Source organism: Pyxicephalus adspersus, chromosome 12 (assembly GCF_032062135.1).
Source record: "Pyxicephalus adspersus chromosome 12, UCB_Pads_2.0, whole genome shotgun sequence".
NCBI classification, from domain to species: domain Eukaryota; kingdom Metazoa; phylum Chordata; class Amphibia; order Anura; family Pyxicephalidae; genus Pyxicephalus; species Pyxicephalus adspersus.
In genome coordinates this window covers 11,566,563-11,581,699 of record NC_092869.1, presented here as the reverse complement: position 1 = coordinate 11,581,699, position 15,137 = coordinate 11,566,563, and the positions used below count along the sequence as shown (strand labels likewise).

General features: G+C 37.7%; 1 protein-coding gene across 4 annotated transcripts in view; it reads right to left on the bottom strand.

Moving 5' to 3' along the window:
- The window catches only part of PLEKHG3 (pleckstrin homology and RhoGEF domain containing G3), a 95,843-nt gene that overhangs the window by 78,143 nt on the left and 2,563 nt on the right, over window positions 1–15,137 (bottom strand). Inside the window, exon 1 of one of the 4 annotated variants that reach the window (XM_072428527.1) lies at window positions 7,406–7,423. The exons of the other annotated variants lie outside the window; for them this stretch is intronic. The gene's annotated coding sequence lies outside the window, so the exon portion shown is untranslated. Of the gene's footprint in view, window positions 1–7,405; window positions 7,424–15,137 lie in introns of those variants that run through there. 4 annotated transcript variants of the gene reach the window in all.

Below are 15,137 nucleotides of genomic sequence, written 5' to 3'. Positions count from 1 at the left end.
AGAGGAGAAGACTAGCAAGTGCCACCCCACTGTGATCTTCTCCATTGATGTGTGTTTCAATAGATAACCATCAGTCGTTCACGGATCCGTCAGGACAGATTCATGAACAATGCCAGCCGACGACTGTATGTCAGAATCGTCTGATGTGTGTACATAGCCCTACTCTCCATAGTAGATTGTTGTACACTATCTATCTAAGAATTCACTGCTTCTAATTCTCATTATTGTGCAGAACTGACACAGAATAGAGAGAAGGAAACATTTTTAAGATAAGGAATATTTTAACTTTATGCAAGTAAGGCTACGTACACACGTGCAATAGTTATCGTTGGAAACGAACGATTAACGACCGATCAACCGAACGAGGAATGTCTCTGGAAACGAACAACCGTCCCATCTGATCTGATTAGGCAACGATCGTTCGCTGTTCATTGTGTGTACAGTCGTTCAGTGGTTGTGGATTGTTCTGTGATACACTTTCTCCTGTACGTGTCACTTCCTGCATCGTTCAAACAATTCTATCTAGTGTGTGTACATTATGGGTGGATAAAATTTGAACAATCGTATTGTTTCAGCATGTACAGAATTGTGCACAATACGATCGTTCAAAATAATCGCGAATAGTCGTTGATCGGCCGTTTTCTAACGACAATTATTGCATGTGTGTACCTAGCCTAAGCCTACATGTGTCTACCCTTACTATCCAAAACAAAAACAATAATGTGGATTTCCATTGATTCAATTATTTTCTTTTTAAATATCTGTATGCAGGGATAAAATAACATTTTTCAACAAAGTGGGGACAGCTGTCAAGCCTTTTATGACCATAGATATTTATGTAAGATTTAGGAAGTTGTCTGGCTAGATAAAGTTACCTTGTGTCTCCTGCTATACATTATTGGAATGTCTGTGTAAATTATAAATGTCCCTGACAAACATGCAGAGTCTGGTCTTGCTAAATTGTGAAATTTCTACGTCAATGAGTCTATGTAAGTTTACATTTCTTAAATATCACTAGATGTATCTGAACAATGGTATGTAGTATTTGATTATCATTGGTTTTATAAGTCGTTATGTTGAAGGCATAGCATAGTAGCAAGCAGAAAATGACTGCATTCAATCACAAATTGTTTGCGAACAGTCAAACCAAAGAAAACGGATTCTGACATCTGACTATGAATAGTTTGTCTATACTGTACTCGAATATTAAAGTGGACCTGTTATAAATATGGGTAGTGCAAAGTGAACAAGTAAAAATCATATCACTATCTAACGGCACATAATACAGCGATCAGTGAATTCCATACTATAGGTAGCTTATGTTAATATATGGTAGCTATATGGAAATATTTGCTAGCAAGCTCAGCGTGCCCTCCCTATTCATAAGCCTCTCTATTGCTCTTTTAGATTGATGGTTTAGTATATTGACCAATAGAAAAGCAAATGGGGATGAAAACAAACCCCACTAAGGGGAAATGTGTTATTATTAACATATATGCTTTTTAAACTATTTAATATTATTTATGTACATATTACTATATACAACATAAATGACTCCATAAACTTCAGAAAGTTTTTATTTTTTTTAATTCAAGTAAATTGGCAGATAAAAAAACAAATCAATTAACCTCTATAATCACTGTAAGTACTATTAATGACCAGGTATAAGCCTCCTGCAGTTCCCGTAAACCAGAGCTAATCAGTTCATGTGATGACGAGAAGCATGTTATTAGGAAGAGATGGCAGAGGACAGGAAGGCACCCAAGGTAAATAGTAACCTGTTGTGATGCACCTGTACAAGTACCAAGGCACATTGGGAAGAGGGGCTGAAGGAGTGGTCCAAAATGTACCACAAAGCTTAGTAGAGACTGGGGTTTCATTGCCACTGTGGATATTTCCTAATTAAGGGATACAAAGGCCTTGAATCTGCCAATGGGTTCTTTCCTCCACAGAAAGTTAAGAGCAGCAATAGCCTAGGCCAGGGGTCTGCAACCTGCGGCTCCGGAGCCGCAGGCGGCTCTTCAGCCTCCTTGTTGTGGCTCCCTTCGGCTGCCGCGGGGAGATCTCTGATGGGGGATCCCCTTCCTCCCAAGACACTGCGGAGGAGGGGGATTCCCTATCCGGTGTTCTAATGAAAAAAATCTACCAGTGAAATAAATCTACCACGGGGCGTGTACAAATGGGTGTGTACAATGACATCCCCCTCCTTTGAACCCCAATTCCTCTGGAATGGGGAGATGTACAAAACCAAAAATGTAGGTGCAAGTGGGGGACACCTGTGACTAACACCCCCTAAAATTTATTTGTTAGGCTATCATCAGAACATAAAGAACTCTGCCTATCAAAAAATTCTACCGTTACACATTGCTGGAGGCACCTGAACCCCAGTTTCTCTGGAACAGGAAGGGGGTACAGGTGAACAAAATTAGAGGTGCAAATGGGGGACACCTGTGGCTAACACCTCCTAAAAACTCCACCCATCAAAAAACCCCTACCCTGTTACACATTGTTGGAGGCTTCCAGCACCTAAACCCCAATTTATCTGGAAACAGGGGTACAGGTGAAAAAAATATGAGGTGCAAGTACGGGACACCTGTGGCTAACACCTAAAAATTCATAAAAACTCTGCCTATGAAAAAAATCTACCCTGTTACACATTGCTGGAAGCATCTAGCATCTGAACCCCAATTTCTCTGGAACGGGGGGAGGCGGTACAGGTGACCAAAATAGAGGTGCAAGTGGGGGATACTTATGGCTAACACCACCTACAATTGAATCGCTAAGGCATCGTCAGAAAATAAAGAACTCTGCCCATCAAAATAATCTACCCTGTTACACATTGCTGGAGGCTTCTAGCACCTGAACCCTAATTACTCAAGATTGGGGGGTACAGGTGAACAAAATTAAAGCTGCAAACGAGGGACACTTGTGGCTAACACCCCTTAAAATTTCATCGCTAAGGCATCGTCAGAACATAAAGAACTCTGCCCATCAAAAAAATCTACCCTGTTACGTTAGATGCCTCCAGCTTGTAACAGGATGATACGTTAGAAGCTGGAGGCTTCTAGGGGCATAGTTCAGTGTTTAATTTATTTCAAAGTAGGCCTACACATGCACACTTGTTGTAACAGGTAAAATTAAAAAAATATTAAAACTTTTAAAAGTTTATAAACTGTGTTATGTTTTGCGGCTCCAGACTATTTTTCTTTAGTGGAAGAGGAGGCAAAATGGCTCTTTTGATAGTAAAGGTTGCTGACCCCTGGCCTAGGCCATCAAGAATTAATGGGAGCGCATGGCCTTCCCGGATACCTACATCATGCATCCCGGGAGGCTCTTGGCTGCTCCTTATGATCTTGCTCGTGAATGTGTAGAAGGTGCCCTTTCATCAATAGGAAAAAATTGCCGCTCTAACGACTGCGTAGTGAGATCGGCAAGGTTTTTCCCAATCTATGTCACCCGATCTTGCACCTGCGCAGTGCAAGATCAGGTGACGTAAGAAGAAGAAGGCAGAAGAAGGGAGGAGCAGATGTTGGCACCCAGCACTCCGTCTGCGCCAGGCCGAAGACGACGGGACGACGTGGGACCCGATGGAAGAAACCTCCTGACTGATAGACTGATCTGTGTGATTGAAGGTAATTTTTTGCGTGACTGAAGGTGATTTTTGTGGTTTTGGGTTTATTTACGCTTTAAACGGGCTCCTCATGGGAAGGGGTGACAAAAGGTAGATGAGATACAAAAGAATGCTAAAAAGAAAGATGTCAGAAAGTCTGTTCAGAAAAAAAAAACTTCCAAGACCTCTTCTAAGAATACTCCTCGGAAGCCAATTTGTACAATCAGAAATATCAAGTCATCAAGAGACATGGAAAGATCATGACCAATCAATTTACATGATTTACTTCCTTTTTCAACACACCAGTGTTCCCAACTACAGCTCCAACTGGACAGGAGCTCATATAAGATACTGGCATAAGCAGTAGCAAACAGGAAATAGAAGGCATGACTTTACCAGCCTGTGACAGAAGAAGAAGTAATTGTCATCGGGGCAAGAGGAGGTTTTAAAGTCTCCCAATTGTACTGAAAAAATGCCATTTGTGTCCCAGTGGAAAGATTAGCAATCACTTCCTAATCAGGGTGGAATCGATATTTCCCCAATGGGGAGATTTTATAACCTGGATGGAGTTAGAATGAAACTGTTGATTGTATGTATAAATACAGAGCTACAAAATTTAGTCAAATTTTGCAATCAATATATAAAAGGCTAGAAAAAAATGTGATGCTAAATATATGTAATTTGCAGCTGTTATCTCACCCTGAAACTTCTTTAAGCCTTTATGTATGGAAGATACATAATTATTTAATTTGAGAGAACGGGCTATGTACATGAAAAGAAAGGAAGGGACAAATGCGGTCCACGTTATCTCTGCTGACATTAAAACTACTGAGAAAGTCCCTTTTCACTATATCTATACATAGAAGATGAAATGGCTTCAAGATGTTTCCTCCCAGGAAGAGAAGCTCCTACAAGTTTGTATCACTTTTGCTATGCAAGAACATAAAAAAGACTTTCAGTGAAACTCAGCTGTTGTTAAAATTTGCCTTATTCAATTCTGGGCTTGGTTGGGGTTATTAAACCATGCATGTAAATCTTGATATATAGCAGAATACTTAGGAACAGGCAGCCCAGAAATCTGGAATTCTAGCTATTTCATAGCTCTACCACCAAGGAAATCAATCGGTAGAAGCTTCCAAGCAGTGCTACCCGCTGGTAATAAAGTTTTGCCTTAGTCAGTTGTGAAAACACATGTAAAGCAAATAATAACAATCCCACTGGTAATAGGGTAGTAGATTGCTTCTAGACTGTTTTTTGGATGCAAGGAGATTCACTGTGTGACTTTTCTGTGGTACCTGCAACTGGATGGTTTTTTTTTTAAAAAAAGGGGGGGGGGGTTAACATTACCTCCCCACCGCTGTTTGGTCATAAAAAATGCACATATGAGAATATTCCTCTAATCATTCATCGGCTTATTTAACTTTAGAATTTTTTCTATTCAGCACCTTGTGCCATAACTAATATTTGTATTACTTTGATTACATTTAGTGGTACAGAAATTAAAAATTGTAAAAGAAAACCGGGGTTGCACGATATAAAAAAAGAGTTAAACATCTGAGGCCACTCAACAAGTTTAAATGTACACTGTATATTCTAAAATAATACTTTCCTTTTCCATATATCTGGCCTTCTTCCAGCTGCAGGCCCAGCTGTACATACCACATGTCAGACTAAAACACACATCAAACACTTGACATCTCCATCACTTGGATTTCTGGAACTGATACCTGACCCTACATCTTTAGTAGGAGAAAAACACTTCCTAAATTTAACTGGGTCACAGTACATTTAACCCTTTAGCTGTTAAATTGGGTGTCGCGGCACTTAAGAGGTTAGACAAATACGGTCATTTCCTGTGATGTGGCCTGGTATTTTTTTTCCACATATCCTGTGTCCATATGGGAAAAAAATAACATTTCCCTTGTAAAGCAATACAAAAATAGTTTACTTTCCCACGGTGGCTGTGGCGGAAAAAGAAATCTAATTTCCACACACCTAAACTGTTTATCGAAGATAAATTGGGCTATTAAAGCAGCAGGGAAGGAGGAGAGTTGTTTGCAATTATACTGGAATTTAGGATCACTTGGATAAAGCAAATAATGTATATGTTTTGATGATGCGTGATGGAGCTATCAATAGAAAGCTACATTTACAAGTACATATATACGCATTCCATAATGGAAGGGTTTTTATGGTGGCAGCAATCATATTGTAATTGGTAGTTGCCGATTTAAGTATGGAAATAAAAAATAAAAAGCTTGTTATTAAGGGTCCCAAAGAGACCTTCTTTTTATTTTTAAAATTTGTATACTAACTGGACATTGACCTTTCCTTTTCTAGTGAGTTGGCTTTGTATAATTTTCCACTCCATCATTTTATTATGGTATACATTATGGTGAATTGTTTGTTATTTACATACATTTCTATTTGGTCTTCTTTATTTTAGCCTGTTATAACCTGTAGGCCAGGGATGTTTATTTTGAACATTCTCGCTCAACCGAAACCTCACATACCAATACAGCAATGTAAATCTTTTTATTTTACGTATAACAATTGAAGGTTTCAAAAAGTGTATTACAAGTGTTGATTCAAAGGTTCTCTGCTATACAAATGGCAAGGTGTGCAACCGTTCTCACGGGAGAGGACCACAAACTGAAAAACAGAGCACAACTTTGACAAATGTTCAGTAAAGGTGCTCCATGTAGTACAGCGGTCGCCAGTGGTCCGTGGATTACTGGCGGTCCATGAGAAAATTTTGGTGGTCTGCGGCTATGGCCAGTGCGCCCCCCAGCGGGGTCAGGAGAAGGACCCCACTGGGGGCGCACCGTCCAGAGACGCAAACCATATCTCCTGTATGAATCGCAGGCTCAGGGCGGTGGGCAGGTTGTGTCCATGCGATAGGAGAGTGGGAAGGTTCTAGGACCATGATGTCAGTATGAGGGAAGGTTCTTCCCCTTTGAGTGACACCCAGAGCCCATAAGTTTAGTACTCCGTAGGTCCGAAAAGGTTGGCAGCCACTGATGTGGGACATTTTCTTTGTGTCTAATCCAACAATAAAATTAATCTGAAAGCATTCTGGAAGATTACACTGTGACATATGAAACAGCAGTCATAAAAGCCACACTTTAAGTCTAGAAACTTTCATTTAGAAGATTTGTCTATCCTATAGATGCTTAGAACACCTTTGGTTATAGTAAGGTTTGCTGTTACCTGTTTTTCATATGTCTTTTCTAGATGACAGCAGAGGCATAGCCTGCTAACATTTTTGTGTTGCTTTCTGCCCTCGCATTTTAACCACCACCTAGCTGGGATGTCTTCAAATTACTGGGTAAAAACTTCAAGTATAGACAAGTAGAGGATCTTCAGAGATCTTGTCACGGATATTCTTGAAATATAGACAACAAACGAGCAATTGGATCTAATGGCCTTTTTTAAATAAAATACATTTCAGTTTTGGGTAGACATTTGACAAAATTTATATACCTGGAAATGATCGGTGGATTGCTAACCTAAGTCGAAAGACTGCCATACACATGCTATGTTTTCATCTGAGACGATCGTGATCAAACATCTTGAGCGATAATTATTTAGCACGTTTGTTTAAAACAGCAGTATACAACCAATGCTACTTGAATCAAATGGTTCCATTTAGCATCAGATACCCCCAAGGAATGTAGCCAAACTAGATGAAGAACTTTAAAGGAAGGATAATATATCCTTACTAGCTTTAAAATTTGTAGGAATCCCAGGAAAGACCTGTCAGCTTTGACCAAGCAAAGTGAAGACCAAACTGACCTTCTCAGCCTGCTGTCCTTCCCCCTCTAAACGATCTGAAAACAATGGAAATGACAGTTCAGGTGAACCAATTCTCTAGTTGAAACAGACAAAGGCAGTCATGGAAACATACATTTGTTTTTCAATGCATTTCAAAATATCAGAAAGTGGGATGAGGAATACGAAGCACATTTTTACACCAGAGATTTCATCTTGTACAATCATTAATTGTATATGGAAAGGTTACAAATCTATTAACTTCCTGGAAAAATACATGCAAATGTTCCCAAAGGACGGCCAGCAGAATCAAACAATTAACGGAGATACTTCAGCAAACGTTAAGAGACCTTATATGGCAATGACTGAAGGTCTGCTCCAGCCAGAGATGAACCATTAACACTAAAAACAAAAGCATGGAAAAAAAAATGTTCTCACTTAAAAAAAGATCTGCCCTGTAAGAAACGTGAAAAAGTAACTCCTCGAATAATACATTTTAAAAAAGCAGAAACAAGTTTTAGGATTATATTTGTGACAGCCTCCTCTAAAGCTACTGTACAACACAAGGTCCCAAAGAAACATATCAAACAGAATCTCATGGAGCTTGTGAATGGCTGATAAGCTGCTACCTACCTCCTGTATTCCTAGCTTCCCTCTATGCACATCCTAGCTGAGCGAGATACTTTAACCTCAATTTAGCAATGTATGTACATTATATACATCACTGACTCAAATTATTGCCCATTATTGCACAATAAAACTGGCAATCTGACAAGGACACATGTACGTAATGTTTATATATAAATAAAACACGCATAAATAAAAGATTTACTTTACAATTCCAGCCAAAGCATTTTATGCTGTTTAGATTCAGCGAGGATTACTTTTTGGGAAATTTCCTCTCACTTACCAAACATACAGAATGTTATGAGAAATCTCCTTAGGGTATTCATTGGTATCTAAAACTCCCATTAGACCAATAGAGTCATGCCTCAAGAAACAGGGAATCCTTCCGGGAAATAAAGGGTTCCCCATATCCCATGAGTTGACAGGCACAAGGTAAACTATCGTAAGAGGACCAGTTCATGAGATTTGGAATCCTCATAATCCCTAAGATTTTATCAGAAGTAGCATAACCTCACCTTGGTGCCTTGGCTAATAGACAGGGGTAAGAAAAATATAATTCTTAGATATTATTGAGTAATAAATATATATTTACCCTATAGGTACATTTTCTACTACTATTACGCAGAGATTTTTTCTGGAAGAGGAAGCCCTGATCTAATAAATTCATATATAAATCTTTATTTTACACTTAAGTATACCATTCACTGTACAAGTACCAGAAAACTAGTGTCGCTTTAATAATAAGTTTATCAGAGAATAACATTCTGCTAATGGAACTCTACACCACTCACTGTCACACTATTATCAATTTATGCTGCCTTTACACTTCCACTTTTCTATAAAACTCTGCAATGGGTTCATTAAAGCTGAACTTCATTCAAATGCAAATTGCAACACAAACTACAAGGCGTGTGTGTTTAGTAAAACATTGCGATGCTAAAGTGTAATACAAAGCCTTTAGAAATTATGGCCTGCATTACTATTCTGGTGATCCATACCAGGACCCCAGATGTGGGACCATGGAAGGTTAAAATGTATTTTACATAATTGGATTTGCTTTGCTTACTAACCACAGCAAGAGAAGTGCAGACACCATATTTACAAACTGCAACCCATTTATGTTATTGCTATTTACCACCTTATATCATGTCACTGTACAATATCATAAATGTCCAATTCTAAGAACATGACATCCCTGTCATTAATAACATACTATATTATGCATATCCATTTTCATCACCAGCATATCCTTGGAACTTCCATCTTTTGGAATTAACTTTCTTTCTTTGGAAGAACGTTAGAGGTATTTGCTAGAAGCTCACGTTATTATTTTTATTATTATTATTATGATTATTATTAATAATAAACAGGATTTATATACCGCCAACAAATTACACAGTGCTGTACATTAAATAGAGGAGAGGCCCTTGCCCCAAAGAGCTTACAATCTAGGAGGTGGGGGAGGTAATACACAATAGGAGGGGAGTTATGGAGTGGTGGAAAGTAGTGAGGGCTTTAACAGACAGACAGGTAGGCAAGTTTGAAAAGATGGGGTAAAGTGCTCTTTTAAATGAGCAGAAAGTAGTAGCCAGCCAAATAGGATGAGGAAGACTATTAGATTGTAAGCTCTTTTGGGCTGGCTCTTCACTCCTAATGTGATATTGTTTGTCATTTACAATCCCAATTTAATGTACAGGATGCATGATATAATGGCAAATCAGTGTTCTCCCCAGCCCCTTTTAGCTGGGCGCACCACCCGGCACTTTTCAGTGAGCACCTGGCTGTTTTTACGTGGCTATTGAAGAGTTGGGTAACAATAAAGGGGCTGCCACCCGCCTACAATTTCTTCCCACCCGGCTCAAAAAAATTCCTGAGTTGAGCACTGCAAATAATAAATAACATGTAATAATAATAATAATAATAATAATAATAAAATATACCTACAATTAGGTAGTCTCTCAGGGATAGGATTTCTAGAATAAAAGAAAAAAGAAAACAAATGCAGCCACCACATCGTAGGACTGGTAAACTGGAATAGGTTATATTTTGTTTTTTCTGGGAAAAGCAATCTTTCACATGAACTAGAAAGGATTTTATAAAATGTGCTATTATAGGGTATTGTAGGTACACGTTATATGTTAAATATTTAAGAAATTCGACAAATCCAGTGTTTAACAAGTAAATATGTTTAACCCTTATCGTCAACAGTGCTAAAAAGAAACATGTAAACACATATGCGGTGACAGAGAACTCCAGATGGTAACAATCACCTGCTGAGATGTAAGCTACATCTGTTTAAACACTTTACTTGTCAGCCATGATATAAACAGTGCGCCATCACAGCGTGTCTTATCATTGTGTAATCAGACAGGACTCAGCAAGAACTTCTACCAGTTCTTAGGAAGGAGAATGTGAAGCATTCTTCTGGGAAAGTTCTGCAAGTAGGCATAAAAAATACAGACATTATTATTTTATTTTTAGATGGAGTAAGGAAGGACTGAAAGCCCCTTCAAAAGAATTTTGTGATGTGTGTGGACTACGTATTAATTTTTTATTTCACTTCCTGTTCCAGAGAAGTCACAGAAGATTAGAGAAAATCTCTCAAATAAGGGAAATTCATTTTTGAGAAAATTGTCCCTGGGACAAGTTTACCTAATTTTATCCTACTTCTTTGTTTTGTGAACTCCAAAATGTTTGTGGGGGAAAGCAAATACCTTAAAAATAGCAAAACAGTAAAATGTTAAGATCTAGTCAATGACAAGACCTCAAATTTCTCTTGAAAAAATTGGATCACACATTGTCAAGGGTAAAAGTTCCTTTTGCAGAAAATTTTGATTAAAGATGAGCGAGACCAAATTTTTGGGACCTGCAGGACCAATCTGAATCTGGGGAGCAGAGGTGTCAGCTCCTCTCCTCTGATTGCTGTTGCGGTCCTATACTATGTGTTCCTAGATAAAGTTTCTATATCCAGTCTTGCTGGCTGCTTATGAATGAATGCAGCCTGGGAAAAATCCTCTAATTTTTCCCACGGCCGCGTTCATTCATAAACGAAAGCCGCATGACTCGGGACTCGGAGGAGTATCGCAGCTGCATTTATGAATTTAGCCTTTAGAATCCTCCTCTCAGTGAGAGATCCCCAGGCACTACAGGTTAGAATGAGGGCTTGTCACGGCTGTATTTATGAATGCAGCAGTGATAATCCTCCTATAGTGACTTTCGATGGTTTTGCAAAATTTTGGCGAAATTTCACAAACCCATCGTAACTTCGAGGAAATTTTCACGAGAATGCCAGAGGCATTCTTGCTCATCCCTAATTTTGATGTCCACACTGTATAAGTTAAATGGTTGAAATGTTATGTATACTGCAAAACAAGGTATTAAGATTCAGTGTAAATATTCCACATTCAAAAGCCATTTTCTATTAGGGAAATGTCCCCAGAATTCCTGTCCAGAAGATGAAACAAAAAGTGGTGAAGTAGAGAGACATTCCTTAAACACTTGTGTCCTTTAATAAACATGTCTTCCTACATCTTCTGGGGACCACAAGAATATTGTACATTTTCTACACCTTTGTGTCGGGTGTTTGTGGACACAAACTACAATAAAAACAGCTATATTCAAAATAAAATATACATTTTAAACAAGGTGTAATTCATACTTGGTTGCTGCTGTTCAAAGATAATAGAGGTTTCTTAGATTGTAAGCTCTTTTGGGCAGGGTACTTTCCTCCTTCTTAGTCATTGTTGTCGGTCATTTACAACCCCTAATAATGTACAGGGCTGTGTAATATGTTTATAGATACAGTTTATTATTGATAATAATATTATCATAATATTAGTATTATCTCAATCACGCACTGATCACAGATAGCGAGTGAGCTGTATATGTGTCGTTTTACATATTTTTTTTTTACTGGTGTATATTCATTCATGCACAGGCTTCACTACATGCAAATAGGGAAAAATAGAAATTCTGAAATGTAAAGTAACTTGCACTTGACTAAAGGAATGCTCAAATGGATCATTTATCATTCATATTAAAGGAAACAATACTTCATATTGCCACAGGTACTGGATAAACTCAGTATTTTACAGTCACGGAAATTACCCAGTTTACGTAGTCCTGAGCAGCAATTACAAATAGTCTGTTTTACTAGGACATTTCCCAAATATTCTTCAGCTCTAAGAGTGGGTAAATGACATTCAAAGCTCAAATGACTGCCAAGCTGTCTGGACTTCAATTCGCACACAATAAATCTGTCACAGAATCTACACTCCTTACACTTGTATTACTGTAGCCGCCATTGGCCCTATACTTTCCCCTAGCCAGCAAATCTGGCCTGTTTTTACAGTTTCTTATACTTATATCTGGCCCCAATAATAACTTCTCTCAGACCTGTATATCTGGAGCCATTTATATATTCACTCAGACCTGTATTTGTGGCCTAATGTATTTATTTATGCATACTTATAATACTGACATCTTTGGCAGTGTTTTACATTTACACTTTCTCCCAGACCTGTATGTCTGCTCCCATTTATACCTTTTCTCATATTTCAGTATATGCCCCAGTTCATAATTTCTCTCTGGCCTATATATCTAAACCCAATTTTTCTTTCTGTGTATCTCGGCGCAGTTCATACCTTCTCTCTGGCCTATATATCTAAACCCAATTTTTCTTTCTGTATATCTGGGCCCAGTTATACTTTGTCAGATCTGTATATCTGGGTCCATTTATATTTTCTCTCAGACTTGCATATCTGAGCCAATTCATACTACTTTCTGTCAGACCTGTATATCCCATCGTATTTATATTTTCAGAAATGTATATTATTTATTCTTTCTGTCAGTCGTGTATATCTCATTTCATTTATACTTTCAGAAATGTATATTATTTATTTTCTGTCAGACTCTGTACATCTAATTCCATTTATACTTTCCCTCAAGCCTGTATATCTGGGCCCATTTTTATTTTCTGTCTGACCTGTAAATCTTCCGTTTAATTTTTCTCTCAAATCTATACATCTGGGTCCATTTACACTTTCTGTCAGACTTGTACATCTGGGCCCATTTATACTTTTTCTCAGACTTGTATATCTGGGCCCTTTTACACTTCCTGTCAAATCTGTAAATTTGATCCCATTTATACTTTTTGTCGGGCCTGTATATCTAATCCTATTTATATGTTTTCTTAGACCTGTAACTGGGCCTATTTATACGTCCCCTAAGACAGCAGTCGCCAAACTTTGGGACCTAACAGACCACTAATTTCATAATTTTAAATCCAGCGGACCATTAATATGATTTTTTAAAAAAAAAGATAAATACATTTGTAAAATAATGATCTTCTTAATGGTGCCTGACGAGGATTGTGGAGGCATTCATTGATTAGCTCACGGTTACGTGAAATATTACTACTGTTACTATTATCATTAGTTGCATTATCTTTGGTATTACTAAAGAAATGCAAAATATTTGTTTGCTTTTTCTCACTTATTATGGGTTTATTTCATTCCAATCTAAGACCAAACAAGAAATTATAGTTATCAAAGTCAAACTATTTGATGCCATTAAATATAACAGTTAAAGAAAATACACAGTTAAGGTCATACTTACCTAAAAGATCATCTGAGAAATAAACAAATAAAATAAAACAATCAGATGAGAATCAGTATTGGCGGAGCGGGGTGACTGTTGTAATGGTGGAAACAATACTGAAATGTACGGCTCGGCCTCATACAACCTAAAATTACACTGACGTCACGCTGCACCCCCCCTTGTTTTTCTGTCTCTAGTACAGTTTGTGAATTTAGTGCAAAGGCAAAAATTGTCATTCAGAATATAAGAATTTTTTTTAGAATATTATGTTTGTTTTATTAATATAAAAACATAAAATTTGCAAATGTCCAAAAGTTTTCTGTGGACCACCAAAATTTTCTCATGGGCCACTGGTTGGCGACCACTGCTCTTAGATCTGTATATCAAGTTTAATTTATACTTTCTGTCCAACCTGCATATCTGGCCCCATATATACAATAACTTATTTATGGGTCACGTACAGATCTGGAATCTCCTTGTTTAATAAGTCTGCTACAAGTCTTCTACCTAAAAATGTAAAAGTAAAGAAACTTTACAGTAGTGGCATAATGGAACTTTTTGTGCTTGATGACAGGTCTAAAGTGTTTCCTACCTATTGTACGGGTCAACACACGTACAGTAGGAATAATACACATCAATATAATGTATGTAAAGAATATGTGGAAAAACACATAAACCCAAAGTAATTCTGCCAGACAAATCCTATAAAATAAATATTCTTAAAAGCAACAAACAGTGGTCACAGGTAAAATAAAGGTTTCCTGCTAGAAGGAATGCAAACAGAATTCTTACCATGTCTATCTGGACTGCAAATGTTATATTTGCAGATGTATTTATGTATGCATTTCAGGGCACGCAGAGTCTGATACTGTTTCTTGAGAACCAAGAACTGACCCAAGGGCGGCCTACAGTTGTGATGTAAAAAGCAGAGTACTTTGATAATAATATTATTAATATTATTACCCAGTATGTATATGGTGCCATCATATTACGCAGTGCTGTACAAAGTCCAAAGTCGTGACAATAACTGTCCCTCAAAGGAGCTCACAATCTAATGTCCCTACCATTGTCATATGTCTTTATTACAGTCTAAGGTCAATTTTGGGGGGAAGTTAACTAACTTAACTGCATGTTTTTGGAATGTGGGAGGAAACCCATGCAGACATCAGGAGAACATGCAAACTCCATACACTCCATGTATTCGGAAGTAAATACACTCAACCAGAACATAAAAAATTGTGATTTGTAACTTTCCCGTGTGCTATTTCATCACTAAATATTATAAATGAAAAAAAGTTATTTGTGTATTAAACATGATGACATTCCTTCAAATTTTTTTCTAACTCTACACAGAGGCCTCATTTTATTATATGAGAGAGAAGTACAGCCTGTACAGGACCATTACAACCTGCTATTGCTTACCCATATTAGATACAGACGTATTTCACATGTACCATGAGTTGTGTTCTCCCATAAGAATGGATATAGTCGTACTGCACAGGTATCATGAGTTGTGTTCTCCCATAAGAAT